The 20,021-nt window shown below is 45.5% G+C and overlaps 1 long non-coding RNA gene across 1 annotated transcript; it reads right to left on the bottom strand.

The window, feature by feature from the left end:
* Positions 1-7,649: 7,649 nt before the first annotated feature.
* LOC140692954 (uncharacterized) lies at positions 7,650-12,646 on the bottom strand. The gene is made up of 3 exons (XR_012068596.1): positions 12,402-12,646; positions 9,141-9,213; positions 7,650-7,767 (listed from the first exon to the last, which is right to left on the bottom strand). It is a non-coding gene; the product is annotated as an uncharacterized lncRNA (long non-coding RNA).
* Positions 12,647-20,021: the final 7,375 nt, after the last annotated feature.

Raw genomic sequence — 20,021 nt, 5'->3', positions numbered from 1 at the left:
GTACCATTTTCAGTTCCAAAGAGATTGAAGGCCCTAAAGATAAGCTTTCAGACAACTAGACTGCAAAACGCTCTCCAGAGCAAGTATTGAAAATGGAGGTGAGGGAAACACTGAAGAACAACAGTGTCTCTGAATCACAAAAGGCAGAATACCAGAAAAGGGGAAGAGAAAGCCTAAAGACGAGCCAAATAATATCAGAAAACTCAGTGGATGAGAAAATATCAGGGCTAACATTCCGTCCTAAGCAGACTAGATATTGCAGAGGGACGCGTGAAAGTTTTTGAAGACAGGGGAACAGAAATCCCTCGGTCAGAAGCACACATAGGAAAGCAAGTGCAAACCATTGAAAACATTGCTGTTGAATCCTGGTTTAAGACAAGGCATGAAAGACTAAAATTCGAAAGAGTCCCAGATGGAAAAGCAAGAGATAAAGAAACAAACAATGTTTGAAAAGTTATGTGTAGAAAAATCAGACTGAAACTTGCTGAAAGCCAAGATAGAATCATCTAGGCGAATTCAGGAAGTACACAGCGTCCAAAAGAGGTGGAATCCCAATAGACTTAGCAGCAGCTGTATGATCCAAATCAACAAAGTTCATGAGCATCCCAGTGATTTAAAATGCGCCTGGAGGAAAGCAACATAGTCACAAGAGAACCTCCAGAGGGGTTTCAGCTGCTATCTCAGCAGCAATATTGCAGGACAGGGAGGAGTGCCAGGACATAGACCATAGCTTGAATGGCAAAATGCTGCCATCTAGGGTAGCCTATGCCACATGACCACCATTTCTAATAACAGCAGAGCTAGAGAATGCCACAGACCTGCAAATCTTAAAAGAATTCAGCAGTTCGAAACTTATCCTAAAAGAAAGGTTGAGAATTCTCCCCTGAAGGGATAAGCAGCAAGATGAAATGGAAAGAAGAAAACCCTTATTGGAAATGCAAGAAGAGCATGAGTGGAAAAGAAGAAACAAGAAGAAAGCAAGGAGGACATCAAAACCCTAAAGATGGGAGAGGGAAGCAGGAAATCATAGGGGATTGGAAGCACTATCTTAAGGGAGTCAGCTTATATGACTCTCTGTTGGAAGCAAACGGAGAGATGCATGGCCTGACGTGTTTGCAAAACAAACGAGAAGCAGACCAAGAAAGAATCAAACAAACAAACAACACAAAAAGGGTAGGGTAACATGAATATTCAAAAGAAATTACTCAAGGTGATGTCAAGGATCATTCAGTACGCGTCGACCCAGTATCGCGGCTTGAATGTACTCAGCACACCTGTATTCGGAAATCAGAGGCGTGCATTTATATTCGTAAATATTGTTTCATATGAGCATATCGTGACCTAACCCAAATGCCGATTAGGAATCCAATGGATTCCTAGTCCGTGATATAGACTTGCAAGTCTTCCAACAGGATGAATGAATGCCATATTCTACACTACGTCGAGAAGAAATGGCACAAGCCTATAACAAGGAAAAGTAGCTCCGCAAAAGTGTACTAAGATCAAAAGAGACAGGCAGTAAAGTGCACATTGGGGATTGTATCATTCCTAGGAATTTCAGCCCCCTTGAAACAAATGGATAGATGTCCCGTGAATGCGGGTGTTTCAGCAGAAATCAACCGACGGCTATGTATTGCGGGTGTGCCCATATTACAGGAACAATAGTTTCCCTTAGTGGGTCTCTGTGTACTGTGAACTGTTAGAAAGTTTAAAGACGTGTGAAACATTCAACTGAAAATGGACACACTTCCCTCCGTTGCTACAGTGCATACAGATCTGAACAAAAGGAAAGAGGGAAGAACAAAGGCCCATGGGACGCTAGTGGGTAGAATCACATTTACCTTAGGAACCTCTCGTCGGATGCAGCCCCTCCCCCAACACTGACAAGATGCAGCAGCCATTGGGGATGGCAGTTAGCGGTTGGATTCCAGGTGGAATGTTGGTGTGTACCGCGAGGCTTGTTGTGGCTGGTGGATCCTAGGTAACCGGGCAGAGTTCTGTGGGTGGATCAGTGCGATGGAGGGGCTGCCGCCCTCTGTGGAGCTTGGCTTAGGTCTTTGGTCCGGGAAGCTGTGTCAGTTCGAGATACTGCTGCTGCCCAAAGACCTGAGTTCACGGGTCAGTTTCCAGAACCTGAAAGGGCAGACAGTGGAAGATCTGCCTGTCTTCAGCTTACTGGAGAGGCTCCGAGGTCCTTTCAGACTTGCCCAGTCCTGTTGAAGTCGACTTTATGGGAGACACGAAGAGAAGCTGGCCGAAAATATGGCTGCACGGATTGAGGAGAGATGCGAACACATTGATGAGAGATGTTCTGCTACAATAGAGAATACTGGCCTGGAGACAGCTGTAGAGGATAGCAGGCTCGAAAGGCATTCATGAGACATATTGAACCTCGCTGATACTAGCAGAAACATACGGAGGGCCACCGTGGACTGGAGGAAGTTCCTCAATTCTCTGCTCCAAGAACGGGTCCAAGATCTCTGACGTCTAAAGAGAAGAGATGGCAGAGATGATAAAAACGCTCATGTTCTTGAAAGAGGTCAGATAATCCACACGACCCAAGGGGCAATTCCAAGCCATTCAGATCAAAATGCACCAAGCCCAGGTAAGCCTTTTCCCAGGTTTGGGCCTAGCTATCAAGCACTTGCTCTTCCCTCCCCTCCACTCAGGCATCCATTTTGAGGGATCAGTACCTGAGCTGCAATGGAGCCAGTAAGAGAAGAGCAAGCCCCTCCTAGAATCAGAGTTCCTCTAGCTTCATCCTCTGTGAACAACAGGGAACCCCATAAAGGTCAAATACTCTCGTATGAAATAGATAGGAATTGAATACTTAGCTCCCACAAAGAAACGATGGCCTTCCGCTAGATTCAGCAAATGCTGGGTTCATGTCTTCTCTGGGGTGAAGGGAGTGTGGTAAGTGAGGGGAATCTTTGACTGAACTTGAATCTGTATTAGGCCTCCGTTTTTCAAGACAGTCTAGGTACATATTAGAAGTCAGATAGTGAACGGAACTGTAAAAGTCGCCAATGACATGAAAGACACAGCTTATGTGGACCGTCTTTCAATTGAGTCAAGCCCCCGGGGGCAATCGATCATGGGGGTGCAGACTTGGTTGCATTCAAGTGCTTTACCCAACATGATCGGATGATTAAGCGTTCTCATCACTGATAGAAGAACACCTGGTTCTCAGTAGCCTAGCATAGCTGCAGCAGGCTTCTCATAGCTATAATGCCTCTAGGTTCTTTGGATTCAAAGCTAAATGTATATATTTAGTTCGTTTCCTCTTGTATTTTCCTTGAGAGGGATGTTACACCTTGAAATGCCAACATTGACCAGTAGGTGTCTTCGGGAGTAAAGGGCACCACATGCACAAGTGAATCCAAGCTTAGGGGTTATTTCATGTTTCCATTAGTTATTTCATGGTTCCTGTTGGTTTCGGAGGCTTCAACAGTAAAGAGTTGACATGACCCCTTTAAAAGTTCGGACTGCTAGTTTGCATTCTATCTGTCTATGTTTTCCTTAGAGCTGACAAAATGTTACCGAAATTGACAAGTCGGGCTTCTAGGTCGAATTAGTATGTTTCAGAAACTAACTTCATTTTCGTATAACTCCCAAAACATTTATATATATTCTATTAAATTTTTAGAGACTGCAAATGAGATATCAACACAATGTCAAAACTGGAGTCTTCGGACAATCCCTCCCACCACGGCTGTATAGAAACTAAGAGATAAAAAAAATCACATTTCTGTGAAATGTATCTGGAAAGTGTTGATTCATCGATGCCCAGTTGACAGAGAAGCAGTGCAACCTGCGCTCACTCGCTCCCATGAACACAGCAATGGAAACATCCACTCACCCAGCCCTTGGCACAGGACACTTGCCGAAGAGAGGCCTGTTACTTCCAAAGACAGGATGAGGCCTCAGAACACCTGGAAGCAGGAGAAGGAAAAGCAGGGAATGGATACCAGTGCATGGTCTGAGCCCTGTTGATGGAGCAGTAAAGGTGAAACTCTCTTTAACTTGGACGCACACTCTCAAGCGGACAGGAGACATGGGATTGAAGGTGATGCGCTGAGTGTTAGAAGAGTGCACAGCAGATGCTTGGCTGACAGAACGCAAAGAATCCAGTGCAAAATATCCCCACAGTTGATTCTGAGACCAAGCTCCGAGCTGCCAAATTTGAGGTAGCAGAGGCAGCGTTCAGGGAGGGATAGGGCTACAGATGATGGCACACGCTGAGTCTCAGGGATCTGGAGTGCGTTGTGGGATGTGGTGGGTCCTATCAAGAGAGCAAACAGACCTGTGACCCCAATGAGCAAGCAACCACCCTGGCGCACGCAGTTGAAATTATCGATCTGTCCCATGGCCACACCCAGTGCATCTGCAGGACCAGAGACCAATTTGGCATTTTGCCAATAGAGCATGTGTGGGGCTGAATCAGAGATATTGTGCATCGGGTCTGAGGGATCCAGGGGGCCTTGGGTTTGAATTCAGAATGAAAAGCCTTAGGATCTGCTACATTCAAAACCTGGGCTGTGATTATGGTTTGGTTTGAGGCACAGGATGTGCAACAGCTCTGTGGTTGCCTTCGTGCACCCGTACCACAAGGATGAGAGGACAAGGAAGTGTGGTCCAAGACCACAGCGTGAGAAGAGGAAGGATTTCCTTCAGTTTATCGCTCAAAAGCGGATGCTACATTTTGGATGGCACCGGCACGGTTCGGCAGCGAGGACACCAAGTTCGGGCTGCGGGATCATTCCAGCAGGCCCTGATGTGTGACATCCATAGATATGCTTCCACTGGTGTTTCTGTAGACAGAGAAGCTCTTGGAAGAACTGGTTTCAGTGGGACATTCCCGTGGCACTCCAAAGCACAAGCGCACTCACACTCTGCTCTTCTGGAAACACTCCAAAATAACATAGAGTAGAATGCAGAGCTGAGAACCTTTAGAAGCTCCATTTCCACCAGAGGAAGTGTCCTGTGCTCTTTCAGATTTGTGAGATAAGCGTAATCAAAATGAGGTTATCCTAATCAAAATAGTATGGGGGGTTCATCACAACAAAGGCAACACCAGCAATTGGAGATAGACCAGACAACACACACAGGAACAGGACATGGCATCAATGTCTAGGAAAATTTGTCCTCACAGAAATCCCATGCAATTGTGTAGAGCCAAGAGTCTAAAGTTTTCACTTAACCAAGCCCTAGAAGTCTACATTAGATACCCGAAATTACCTGACCAGTAGAGATGAAGAAATACAGTAAAAGGAAAATGAAGTACCATTTTCAGTTCCAAAGAGATTGAAGGCCCTAAAGATAAGCTTTCAGACAACTAGACTGCAAAACGCTCTCCAGAGCAAGTATTGAAAATGGAGGTGAGGGAAACACTGAAGAACAACAGTGTCTCTGAATCACAAAAGGCAGAATACCAGAAAAGGGGAAGAGAAAGCCTAAAGACGAGCCAAATAATATCAGAAAACTCAGTGGATGAGAAAATATCAGGGCTAACATTCCGTCCTAAGCAGACTAGATATTGCAGAGGGACGCGTGAAAGTTTTTGAAGACAGGGGAACAGAAATCCCTCGGTCAGAAGCACACATAGGAAAGCAAGTGCAAACCATTGAAAACATTGCTGTTGAATCCTGGTTTAAGACAAGGCATGAAAGACTAAAATTCGAAAGAGTCCCAGATGGAAAAGCAAGAGATAAAGAAACAAACAATGTTTGAAAAGTGATGTGTAGAAAAATCAGACTGAAACTTGCTGAAAGCCAAGATAGAATCATCTAGGCGAATTCAGGAAGTACACAGCGTCCAAAAGAGGTGGAATCCCAATAGACTTAGCAGCAGCTGTATGATCCAAATCAACAAAGTTCATGAGCATCCCAGTGATTTAAAATGCGCCTGGAGGAAAGCAACATAGTCACAAGAGAACCTCCAGAGGGGTTTCAGCTGCTATCTCAGCAGCAATATTGCAGGACAGGGAGGAGTGCCAGGACATAGACCATAGCTTGAATGGCAAAATGCTGCCATCTAGGGTAGCCTATGCCACATGACCACCATTTCTAATAACAGCAGAGCTAGAGAATGCCACAGACCTGCAAATCTTAAAAGAATTCAGCAGTTCGAAACTTATCCTAAAAGAAAGGTTGAGAATTCTCCCCTGAAGGGATAAGCAGCAAGATGAAATGGAAAGAAGAAAACCCTTATTGGAAATGCAAGAAGAGCATGAGTGGAAAAGAAGAAACAAGAAGAAAGCAAGGAGGACATCAAAACCCTAAAGATGGGAGAGGGAAGCAGGAAATCATAGGGGATTGGAAGCACTATCTTAAGGGAGTCAGCTTATATGACTCTCTGTTGGAAGCAAACGGAGAGATGCATGGCCTGACGTGTTTGCAAAACAAACGAGAAGCAGACCAAGAAAGAATCAAACAAACAAACAACACAAAAAGGGTAGGGTAACATGAATATTCAAAAGAAATTACTCAAGGTGATGTCAAGGATCATTCAGTACGCGTCGACCCAGTATCGCGGCTTGAATGTACTCAGCACACCTGTATTCGGAAATCAGAGGCGTGCATTTATATTCGTAAATATTGTTTCATATGAGCATATCGTGACCTAACCCAAATGCCGATTAGGAATCCAATGGATTCCTAGTCCGTGATATAGACTTGCAAGTCTTCCAACAGGATGAATGAATGCCATATTCTACACTACGTCGAGAAGAAATGGCACAAGCCTATAACAAGGAAAAGTAGCTCCGCAAAAGTGTACTAAGATCAAAAGAGACAGGCAGTAAAGTGCACATTGGGGATTGTATCATTCCTAGGAATTTCAGCCCCCTTGAAACAAATGGATAGATGTCCCGTGAATGCGGGTGTTTCAGCAGAAATCAACCGACGGCTATGTATTGCGGGTGTGCCCATATTACAGGAACAATAGTTTCCCTTAGTGGGTCTCTGTGTACTGTGAACTGTTAGAAAGTTTAAAGACGTGTGAAACATTCAACTGAAAATGGACACACTTCCCTCCGTTGCTACAGTGCATACAGATCTGAACAAAAGGAAAGAGGGAAGAACAAAGGCCCATGGGACGCTAGTGGGTAGAATCACATTTACCTTAGGAACCTCTCGTCGGATGCAGCCCCTCCCCCAACACTGACAAGATGCAGCAGCCATTGGGGATGGCAGTTAGCGGTTGGATTCCAGGTGGAATGTTGGTGTGTACCGCGAGGCTTGTTGTGGCTGGTGGATCCTAGGTAACCGGGCAGAGTTCTGTGGGTGGATCAGTGCGATGGAGGGGCTGCCGCCCTCTGTGGAGCTTGGCTTAGGTCTTTGGTCCGGGAAGCTGTGTCAGTTCGAGATACTGCTGCTGCCCAAAGACCTGAGTTCACGGGTCAGTTTCCAGAACCTGAAAGGGCAGACAGTGGAAGATCTGCCTGTCTTCAGCTTACTGGAGAGGCTCCGAGGTCCTTTCAGACTTGCCCAGTCCTGTTGAAGTCGACTTTATGGGAGACACGAAGAGAAGCTGGCCGAAAATATGGCTGCACGGATTGAGGAGAGATGCGAACACATTGATGAGAGATGTTCTGCTACAATAGAGAATACTGGCCTGGAGACAGCTGTAGAGGATAGCAGGCTCGAAAGGCATTCATGAGACATATTGAACCTCGCTGATACTAGCAGAAACATACGGAGGGCCACCGTGGACTGGAGGAAGTTCCTCAATTCTCTGCTCCAAGAACGGGTCCAAGATCTCTGACGTCTAAAGAGAAGAGATGGCAGAGATGATAAAAACGCTCATGTTCTTGAAAGAGGTCAGATAATCCACACGACCCAAGGGGCAATTCCAAGCCATTCAGATCAAAGTGCACCAAGCCCAGGTAAGCCTTTTCCCAGGTTTGGGCCTAGCTATCAAGCACTTGCTCTTCCCTCCCCTCCACTCAGGCATCCATTTTGAGGGATCAGTACCTGAGCTGCAATGAAGCCAGTAAGAGAAGAGCAAGCCCCTCCTAGAATCAGAGTTCCTCTAGCTTCATCCTCTGTGAACAACAGGGAACCCCATAAAGGTCAAATACTCTCGTATGAAATAGATAGGAATTGAATACTTAGCTCCCACAAAGAAACGATGGCCTTCCGCTAGATTCAGCAAATGCTGGGTTCATGTCTTCTCTGGGGTGAAGGGAGTGTGGTAAGTGAGGGGAATCTTTGACTGAACTTGAATCTGTATTAGGCCTCCATTTTTCAAGACAGTCTAGGTACATATTAGAAGTCAGATAGTGAACGGAACTGTAAAAGTCGCCAATGACATGAAAGACACAGCTTATGTGGACCGTCTTTCAATTGAGTCAAGCCCCCGGGGGCAATCGATCATGGGGGTGCAGACTTGGTTGCATTCAAGTGCTTTACCCAACATGATCGGATGATTAAGCGTTCTCATCACTGATAGAAGAACACCTGGTTCTCAGTAGCCTAGCATAGCTGCAGCAGGCTTCTCATAGCTATAATGCCTCTAGGTTCTTTGGATTCAAAGCTAAATGTATATATTTAGTTCGTTTCCTCTTGTATTTTCCTTGAGAGGGATGTTACACCTTGAAATGCCAACATTGACCAGTAGGTGTCATCGGGAGTAAAGGGCACCACATGCACAAGTGAATCCAAGCTTAGGGGTTATTTCATGTTTCCATTAGTTATTTCATGGTTCCTGTTGGTTTCGGAGGCTTCAACAGTAAAGAGTTGACATGACCCCTTTAAAAGTTCGGACTGCTAGTTTGCATTCTATCTGTCTATGTTTTCCTTAGAGCTGACAAAATGTTACCGAAATTGACAAGTCGGGCTTCTAGGTCGAATTAGTATGTTTCAGAAACTAACTTCATTTTCGTATAACTCCCAAAACATTTATATATATTCTATTAAATTTTTAGAGACTGCAAATGAGAGATCAACACAATGTCAAAACTGGAGTCTTCGGACAATCCCTCCCACCACGGCTGTATAGAAACAAAGAGATAAAAAAAAATCACATTTCTGTGAAATGTATCTGGAAAGTGTTGATTCATCGATGCCCAGTTGACAGAGAAGCAGTGCAACCTGCGCTCACTCGCTCCCATGAACACAGCAATGGAAACATCCACTCACCCAGCCCTTGGCACAGGACACTTGCCGAAGAGAGGCCTGTTACTTCCAAAGACAGGATGAGGCCTCAGAACACCTGGAAGCAGGAGAAGGAAAAGCAGGGAATGGATACCAGTGCATGGTCTGAGCCCTGTTGATGGAGCAGTAAAGGTGAAACTCTCTTTAACTTGGACGCACACTCTCAAGCGGACAGGAGACATGGGATTGAAGGTGATGCGCTGAGTGTTAGAAGAGTGCACAGCAGATGCTTGGCTGACAGAACGCAAAGAATCCAGTGCAAAATATCCCCACAGTTGATTCTGAGACCAAGCTCCGAGCTGCCAAATTTGAGGTAGCAGAGGCAGCGTTCAGGGAGGGATAGGGCTACTGATGATGGCACACGCTGAGTCTCAGGGATCTGGAGTGCGTTGTGGGATGTGGTGGGTCCTATCAAGAGAGCAAACCGACCTGTGACCCCAATGAGCAAGCAACCACCCTGGCGCACGCAGTTGAAATTATCGATCTGTCCCATGGCCACACCCAGTGCATCTGCAGGACCAGAGACCAATTTGGCATTTTGCCAATAGAGCATGTGTGGGGCTGAATCAGAGATATTGTGCATCGGGTCTGAGGGATCCAGGGGGCCTTGGGTTTGAATTCAGAATGAAAAGCCTTAGGATCTGCTACATTCAAAACCTGGGCTGTGATTATGGTTTGGTTTGAGGCACAGGATGTGCAACAGCTCTGTGGTTGCCTTCGTGCACCCGTACCACAAGGATGAGAGGACAAGGAAGTGTGGTCCAAGACCACAGCGTGAGAAGAGGAAGGATTTCCTTCAGTTTATCGCTCAAAAGCGGATGCTACATTTTGGATGGCACCGGCACGGTTCGGCAGCGAGGACAACAAGTTCGGGCTGCGGGATCATTCCAGCAGGCCCTGATGTGTGACATCCATAGATATGCTTCCACTGGTGTTTCTGTAGACAGAGAAGCTCTTGGAAGAACTGGTTTCAGTGGGACATTCCCGTGGCACTCCAAAGCACAAGCGCACTCACACTCTGCTCTTCTGGAAACACTCCAAAATAACATAGAGTAGAATGCAGAGCTGAGAACCTTTAGAAGCTCCATTTCCACCAGAGGAAGTGTCCTGTGCTCTTTCAGATTTGTGAGATAAGCGTAATCAAAATGAGGTTATCCTAATCGAAATAGTATGGGGGGTTCATCACAACAAAGGCAACACCAGCAATTGGAGATAGACCAGACAACACACACAGGAACAGGACATGGCATCAATGTCTAGGAAAATTTGTCCTCACAGAAATCCCATGCAATTGTGTAGAGCCAAGAGTCTAAAGTTTTCACTTAACCAAGCCCTAGAAGTCTACATTAGATACCCGAAATTACCTGACCAGTAGAGATGAAGAAATACAGTAAAAGGAAAATGAAGTACCATTTTCAGTTCCAAAGAGATTGAAGGCCCTAAAGATAAGCTTTCAGACAACTAGACTGCAAAACGCTCTCCAGAGCAAGTATTGAAAATGGAGGTGAGGGAAACACTGAAGAACAACAGTGTCTCAGAATCACAAAAGGCAGAATACCAGAAAAGGGGAAGAGAAAGCCTAAAGACGAGCTAAATAATATCAGAAAACTCAGTGGATGAGAAAATATCAGGGCAAACATTCCGTCCTAAGCAGACTAGATATTGCAGAGGGACGCGTGAAAGTTTTTGAAGACAGGGGAACAGAAATCCCTCGGTCAGAAGCACACATAGGAAAGCAAGTGCAAACCATTGAAAACATTGCTGTTGAATCCTGGTTTAAGACAAGGCATGAAAGACAAAATTCGAAAGAGTCCCAGATGGAAAAGCAAGAGATAAAGAAACAAACAATGTTTGAAAAGTTATGTGTAGAAAAATCAGACTGAAACTTGCTGAAAGCCAAGATAGAATCATCTAGGCGAATTCAGGAAGTACACAGCGTCCAAAAGAGGTGGAATCCCAATAGACTTAGCAGCAGCTGTATGATCCAAATCAACAAAGTTCATGAGCATCCCAGTGATTTAAAATGCGCCTGGAGGAAAGCAACATAGTCACAAGAGAACCTCCAGAGGGGTTTCAGCTGCTATCTCAGCAGCAATATTGCAGGACAGGGAGGAGTGCCAGGACATAGACCATAGCTTGAATGGCAAAATGCTGCCATCTAGGGTAGCCTATGCCACATGACCACCATTTCTAATAACAGCAGAGCTAGAGAATGCCACAGACCTGCAAATCTTAAAAGAATTCAGCAGTTCGAAACTTATCCTAAAAGAAAGGTTGAGAATTCTCCCCTGAAGGGATAAGCAGCAAGATGAAATGGAAAGAAGAAAACCCTTATTGGAAATGCAAGAAGAGCATGAGTGGAAAAGAAGAAACAAGAAGAAAGCAAGGAGGACATCAAAACCCTAAAGATGGGAGAGGGAAGCCGGAAATCATAGGGGATTGGAAGCACTATCTTAAGGGAGTCAGCTTATATGACTCTCTGTTGGAAGCAAACGGAGAGATGCATGGCCTGACGTGTTTGCAAAACAAACGAGAAGCAGACCAAGAAAGAATCAAACAAACAAACAACACAAAAAGGGTAGGGTAACATGAATATTCAAAAGAAATTACTCAAGGTGATGTCAAGGATCATTCAGTACGCGTCGACCCAGTATCGCGGCTTGAATGTACTCAGCACACCTGTATTCGGAAATCAGAGGCGTGCATTTATATTCGTAAATATTGTTTCATATGAGCATATCGTGACCTAACCCAAATGCCGATTAGGAATCCAATGGATTCCTAGTCCGTGATATAGACTTGCAAGTCTTCCAACAGGATGAATGAATGCCATATTCTACACTACGTCGAGAAGAAATGGCACAAGCCTATAACAAGGAAAAGTAGCTCCGCAAAAGTGTACTAAGATCAAAAGAGACAGGCAGTAAAGTGCACATTGGGGATTGTATCATTCCTAGGAATTTCAGCCCCCTTGAAACAAATGGATAGATGTCCCGTGAATGCGGGTGTTTCAGCAGAAATCAACCGACGGCTATGTATTGCGGGTGTGCCCATATTACAGGAACAATAGTTTCCCTTAGTGGGTCTCTGTGTACTGTGAACTGTTAGAAAGTTTAAAGACGTGTGAAACATTCAACTGAAAATGGACACACTTCCCTCCGTTGCTACAGTGCATACAGATCTGAACAAAAGGAAAGAGGGAAGAACAAAGGCCCATGGGACGCTAGTGGGTAGAATCACATTTACCTTAGGAACCTCTCGTCGGATGCAGCCCCTCCCCCAACACTGACAAGATGCAGCAGCCATTGGGGATGGCAGTTAGCGGTTGGATTCCAGGTGGAATGTTGATGTGTACCGCGAGGCTTGTTGTGGCTGGTGGATCCTAGGTAACCGGGCAGAGTTCTGTGGGTGGATCAGTGCGATGGAGGGGCTGCCGCCCTCTGTGGAGCTTGGCTTAGGTCTTTGGTCCGGGAAGCTGTGTCAGTTCGAGATACTGCTGCTGCCCAAAGACCTGAGTTCACGGGTCAGTTTCCAGAACCTGAAAGGGCAGACAGTGGAAGATCTGCCTGTCTTCAGCTTACTGGAGAGGCTCCGAGGTCCTTTCAGACTTGCCCAGTCCTGTTGAAGTCGACTTTATGGGAGACACGAAGAGAAGCTGGCCGAAAATATGGCTGCACGGATTGAGGAGAGATGCGAACACATTGATGAGAGATGTTCTGCTACAATAGAGAATACTGGCCTGGAGACAGCTGTAGAGGATAGCAGGCTCGAAAGGCATTCATGAGACATATTGAACCTCGCTGATACTAGCAGAAACATACGGAGGGCCACCGTGGACTGGAGGAAGTTCCTCAATTCTCTGCTCCAAGAACGGGTCCAAGATCTCTGACGTCTAAAGAGAAGAGATGGCAGAGATGATAAAAACGCTCATGTTCTTGAAAGAGGTCAGATAATCCACACGACCCAAGGGGCAATTCCAAGCCATTCAGATCAAAGTGCACCAAGCCCAGGTAAGCCTTTTCCCAGGTTTGGGCCTAGCTATCAAGCACTTGCTCTTCCCTCCCCTCCACTCAGGCATCCATTTTGAGGGATCAGTACCTGAGCTGCAATGAAGCCAGTAAGAGAAGAGCAAGCCCCTCCTAGAATCAGAGTTCCTCTAGCTTCATCCTCTGTGAACAACAGGGAACCCCATAAAGGTCAAATACTCTCGTATGAAATAGATAGGAATTGAATACTTAGCTCCCACAAAGAAACGATGGCCTTCCGCTAGATTCAGCAAATGCTGGGTTCATGTCTTCTCTGGGGTGAAGGGAGTGTGGTAAGTGAGGGGAATCTTTGACTGAACTTGAATCTGTATTAGGCCTCCGTTTTTCAAGACAGTCTAGGTACATATTAGAAGTCAGATAGTGAACGGAACTGTAAAAGTCGCCAATGACATGAAAGACACAGCTTATGTGGACCGTCTTTCAATTGAGTCAAGCCCCCGGGGGCAATCGATCATGGGGGTGCAGACTTGGTTGCATTCAAGTGCTTTACCCAACATGATCGGATGATTAAGCGTTCTCATCACTGATAGAAGAACACCTGGTTCTCAGTAGCCTAGCATAGCTGCAGCAGGCTTCTCATAGCTATAATGCCTCTAGGTTCTTTGGATTCAAAGCTAAATATATATATTTAGTTCGTTTCCTCTTGTATTTTCCTTGAGAGGGATGTTACACCTTGAAATGCCAACATTGACCAGTAGGTGTCATCGGGAGTAAAGGGCACCACATGCACAAGTGAATCCAAGCTTGGGGGTTATTTCATGTTTCCATTAGTTATTTCATGGTTCCTGTTGGTTTCGGAGGCTTCAACAGTAAAGAGTTGACATGACCCCTTTAAAAGTTCGGACTGCTAGTTTGCATTCTATCTGTCTATGTTTTCCTTAGAGCTGACAAAATGTTACCGAAATTGACAAGTCGGGCTTCTAGGTCGAATTAGTATGTTTCAGAAACTAACTTCATTTTCGTATAACTCCCAAAACATTTATATATATTCTATTAAATTTTTAGAGACTGCAAATGAGAGATCAACACAATGTCAAAACTGGAGTCTTCGGACAATCCCTCCCACCACGGCTGTATAGAAACAAAGAGATAAAAAAAAATCACATTTCTGTGAAATGTATCTGGAAAGTGTTGATTCATCGATGCCCAGTTGACAGAGAAGCAGTGCAACCTGCGCTCACTCGCTCCCATGAACACAGCAATGGAAACATCCACTCACCCAGCCCTTGGCACAGGACACTTGCCGAAGAGAGGCCTGTTACTTCCAAAGACAGGATGAGGCCTCAGAACACCTGGAAGCAGGAGAAGGAAAAGCAGGGAATGGATACCAGTGCATGGTCTGAGCCCTGTTGATGGAGCAGTAAAGGTGAAACTCTCTTTAACTTGGACGCACACTCTCAAGCGGACAGGAGACATGGGATTGAAGGTGATGCGCTGAGTGTTAGAAGAGTGCACAGCAGATGCTTGGCTGACAGAACGCAAAGAATCCAGTGCAAAATATCCCCACAGTTGATTCTGAGACCAAGCTCCGAGCTGCCAAATTTGAGGTAGCAGAGGCAGCGTTCAGGGAGGGATAGGCCTACGGATGATGGCACACGCTGAGTCTCAGGGATCTGGAGTGCGTTGTGGGATGTGGTGGGTCCTATCAAGAGAGCAAACCGACCTGTGACCCCAATGAGCATGAAACCACCCTGGCGCACGCAGTTGAAATTATCGATCTGTCCCATGGCCACACCCAGTGCATCTGCAGGACCAGAGACCAATTTGGCATTTTGCCAATAGAGCATGTGTGGGGCTGAATCAGAGATATTGTGCATCGGGTCTGAGGGATCCAGGGGGCCTTGGGTTTGAATTCAGAATGAAAAGCCTTAGGATCTGCTACATTCATAACCTGGGCTGTGATTATGGTTTGGTTTGAGGCACAGGATGGGCAACAGCTCTGTGGTTGCCTTCGTGCACCCGTGCCACAAGGATGAGAGGACAAGGAAGTGTGGTCCAAGACCACAGCGTGAGAAGAGGAAGGATTTCCTTCAGTTTATCGCTCAAAAGCGGATGCTACATTTTGGATGGCACCGGCACGGTTCGGCAGCGAGGACACCAAGTTCGGGCTGCGGGATCATTCCAGCAGGCCCTGATGTGTGACATCCATAGATATGCTTCCACTGGTGTTTCTGTAGACAGAGAAGCTCTTGGAAGAACTGGTTTCAGTGGGACATTCCCGTGGAACTACAAAGCACAAGCGCACTCACACTCTGCTCTTCTAGAAACACTCCAAAATAACATAGAGTAGAATGCAGAGCTGAGAACATTTAGAAGCTCCATTTCCACCAGAGGAAGTGTCCTGTGCTCTTTCAGATTTGTGAGATAAGCGTAATCAAAATGAGGTTATCCTAATCGAAATAGTATGGGGTGTTCATCACAACAAAGGCAACACCAGCAATTGGAGATAGACCAGACAACACACACAGGAAAAGGACATGGCATCAATGTCTAGGAAAATTTGTCCTCACAGAAATCCCATGCAATTGTGTAGAGCCAAGAGTCTAAAGTTTTCACTTAACCAAGCCCTAGAAGTCTACATTAGATACCCGAAATTACCTGACCAGTAGAGATGAAGAAATACAGTAAAAGGAAAATGAAGTACCATTTTCAGTTCCAAAGAGATTGAAGGCCCTAAAGATAAGCTTTCAGACAACTAGACTGCAAAACGCTCTCCAGAGCAAGTATTGAAAATGGAGGTGAGGGAAACACTGAAGAACAACAGTGTCTCAGAATCACAAAAGGCAGAATACCAGAAAAGGGGAAGAGAAAGCCTAAAGACGAGCTAAATAATATCAGAAAACTCAGTGGATGAGAAAATATCAGGGCTAACATTCCGTCCTAAGCAGACTAGATATTGCAGAGGGACGCGTGAAAGTTTTTGAAGACAGGGGAACAGAAATCCCTCGGTCAGAAGCACACATAGGAAAGCAAGTGCAAACCATTGAAAACATTGCTGTTGAATCCTGGTTTAAGACAAGGCATGAAAGACTAAAATTCGAAAGAGTCCCAGATGGAAAAGCAAGAGATAAAGAAACAAACAATGTTTGAAAAGTTATGTGTAGAAAAATCAGACTGAAACTTGCTGAAAGCCAAGATAGAATCATCTAGGCGAATTCAGGAAGTACACAGCGTCCAAAAGAGGTGGAATCCCAATAGACTTAGCAGCAGCTGTATGATCCAAATCAACAAAGTTCATGAGCATCCCAGTGATTTAAAATGCGCCTGGAGGAAAGCAACATAGTCACAAGAGAACCTCCAGAGGGGTTTCAGCTGCTATCTCAGCAGCAATATTGCAGGACAGGGAGGAGTGCCAGGACATAGACCATAGCTTGAATGGCAAAATGCTGCCATCTAGGGTAGCCTATGCCACATGACCACCATTTCTAATAACAGCAGAGCTAGAGAATGCCACAGACCTGCAAATCTTAAAAGAATTCAGCAGTTCGAAACTTATCCTAAAAGAAAGGTTGAGAATTCTCCCCTGAAGGGATAAGCAGCAAGATGAAATGGAAAGAAGAAAACCCTTATTGGAAATGCAAGAAGAGCATGAGTGGAAAAGAAGAAACAAGAAGAAAGCAAGGAGGACATCAAAACCCTAAAGATGGGAGAGGGAAGCAGGAAATCATAGGGGATTGGAAGCACTATCTTAAGGGAGTCAGCTTATATGACTCTCTGTTGGAAGCAAACGGAGAGATGCATGGCCTGACGTGTTTGCAAAACAAACGAGAAGCAGACCAAGAAAGAATCAAACAAACAAACAACACAAAAAGGGTAGGGTAACATGAATATTCAAAAGAAATTACTCAAGGTGATGTCAAGGATCATTCAGTACGCGTCGACCCAGTATCGCGGCTTGAATGTACTCAGCACACCTGTATTCGGAAATCAGAGGCGTGCATTTATATTCGTAAATATTGTTTCATATGAGCATATCGTGACCTAACCCAAATGCCGATTAGGAATCCAATGGATTCCTAGTCCGTGATATAGACTTGCAAGTCTTCCAACAGGATGAATGAATGCCATATTCTACACTACGTCGAGAAGAAATGGCACAAGCCTATAACAAGGAAAAGTAGCTCCGCAAAAGTGTACTAAGATCAAAAGAGACAGGCAGTAAAGTGCACATTGGGGATTGTATCATTCCTAGGAATTTCAGCCCCCTTGAAACAAATGGATAGATGTCCCGTGAATGCGGGTGTTTCAGCAGAAATCAACCGACGGCTATGTATTGCGGGTGTGCCCATATTACAGGAACAATAGTTTCCCTTAGTGGGTCTCTGTGTACTGTGAACTGTTAGAAAGTTTAAAGACGTGTGAAACATTCAACTGAAAATGGACACACTTCCCTCCGTTGCTACAGTGCATACAGATCTGAACAAAAGGAAAGAGGGAAGAACAAAGGCCCATGGGACGCTAGTGGGTAGAATCACATTTACCTTAGGAACCTCTCGTCGGATGCAGCCCCTCCCCCAACACTGACAAGATGCAGCAGCCATTGGGGATGGCAGTTAGCGGTTGGATTCCAGGTGGAATGTTGGTGTGTACCGCGAGGCTTGTTGTGGCTGGTGGATCCTAGGTAACCGGGCAGAGTTCTGTGGGTGGATCAGTGCGATGGAGGGGCTGCCGCCCTCTGTGGAGCTTGGCTTAGGTCTTTGGTCCGGGAAGCTGTGTCAGTTCGAGATACTGCTGCTGCCCAAAGACCTGAGTTCACGGGTCAGTTTCCAGAACCTGAAAGGGCAGACAGTGGAAGATCTGCCTGTCTTCAGCTTACTGGAGAGGCTCCGAGGTCCTTTCAGACTTGCCCAGTCCTGTTGAAGTCGACTTTATGGGAGACACGAAGAGAAGCTGGCCGAAAATATGGCTGCACGGATTGAGGAGAGATGCGAACACATTGATGAGAGATGTTCTGCTACAATAGAGAATACTGGCCTGGAGACAGCTGTAGAGGATTGCAGGCTCGAAAGGCATTCATGAGACATATTGAACCTCGCTGATACTAGCAGAAACATACGGAGGGCCACCGTGGACTGGAGGAAGTTCCTCAATTCTCTGCTCCAAGAACGGGTCCAAGATCTCTGACGTCTAAAGAGAAGAGATGGCAGAGATGATAAAAACGCTCATGTTCTTGAAAGAGGTCAGATAATCCACACGACCCAAGGGGCAATTCCAAGCCATTCAGATCAAAGTGCACCAAGCCCAGGTAAGCCTTTTCCCAGGTTTGGGCCTAGCTATCAAGCACTTGCTCTTCCCTCCCCTCCACTCAGGCATCCATTTTGAGGGATCAGTACCTGAGCTGCAATGAAGCCAGTAAGAGAAGAGCAAGCCCCTCCTAGAATCAGAGTTCCTCTAGCTTCATCCTCTGTGAACAACAGGGAACCCCATAAAGGTCAAATACTCTCGTATGAAATAGATAGGAATTGAATACTTAGCTCCCACAAAGAAACGATGGCCTTCCGCTAGATTCAGCAAATGCTGGGTTCATGTCTTCTCTGGGGTGAAGGGAGTGTGGTAAGTGAGGGGAATCTTTGACTGAACTTGAATCTGTATTAGGCCTCCGTTTTTCAAGACAGTCTAGGTACATATTAGAAGTCAGATAGTGAACGGAACTGTAAAAGTCGCCAATGACATGAAAGACACAGCTTATGTGGACCGTCTTTCAATTGAGTCAAGCCCCCGGGGGCAATCGATCATGGGGGTGCAGACTTGGTTGCATTCAAGTGCTTTACCCAACATGATCGGATGATTAAGCGTTCTCATCACTGATAGAAGAACACCTGGTTCTCAGTAGCCTAGCATAGCTGCAGCAGGGTTCTCATAGCTATAATGCCTCTAGGTTCTTTGGATTCAAAGCTAAATGTATATATTTAGTTCGTTTTCTCTTGTATTTTCCTTGAGAGGGATGTTACACCTTGAAATGCCAACATTGACCAGTAGGTGTCATCGGGAGTAAAGGGCACCACATGCACAAGTGAATCCAAGCTTAGGGGTTATTTCATGTTTCCATTAGTTATTTCATGGTTCCTGTTGGTTTCGGAGGCTTCAACAGTAAAGAGTTGACATGACCCCTTTAAAAGTTCGGACTGCTAGTTTGCATTCTATCTGTCTATGTTTTCCTTAGAGCTGACAAAATGTTACCGAAATTGACAAGTCGGGCTTCTAGGTCGAATTAGTATGTTTCAGAAACTAACTTCATTTTCGTATAACTCCCAAAACATTTATATATATTCTATTAAATTTTTAGAGACTGCAAATGAGAGATCAACACAATGTCAAAACTGGAGTCTTCGGACAATCCCTCCCACCACGGCTGTATAGAAACAAAGAGATAAAAAAAAATCACATTTCTGTGAAATGTATCTGGAAAGTGTTGATTCATCGATGCCCAGTTGACAGAGAAGCAGTGCAACCTGCGCTCACTCGCTCCCATGAACACAGCAATGGAAACATCCACTCACCCAGCCCTTGGCACAGGACACTTGCCGAAGAGAGGCCTGTTACTTCCAAAGACAGGATGAGGCCTCAGAACACCTGGAAGCAGGAGAAGGAAAAGCAGGGAATGGATACCAGTGCATGGTCTGAGCCCTGTTGATGGAGCAGTAAAGGTGAAACTCTCTTTAACTTGGACGCACACTCTCAAGCGGACAGGAGACATGGGATTGAAGGTGATGCGCTGAGTGTTAGAAGAGTGCACAGCAGATGCTTGGCTGACAGAACGCAAAGAATCCAGTGCAAAATATCCCCACAGTTGATTCTGAGACCAAGCTCCGAGCTGCCA

The sequence above is a fragment of the Vicugna pacos genome, unplaced genomic scaffold, assembly GCF_048564905.1.
Source record: "Vicugna pacos unplaced genomic scaffold, VicPac4 scaffold_19, whole genome shotgun sequence".
Classification (NCBI taxonomy): Eukaryota; Metazoa; Chordata; class Mammalia; order Artiodactyla; family Camelidae; genus Vicugna; species Vicugna pacos.
This window is presented reverse-complemented; position numbering and strand designations above follow the sequence as displayed.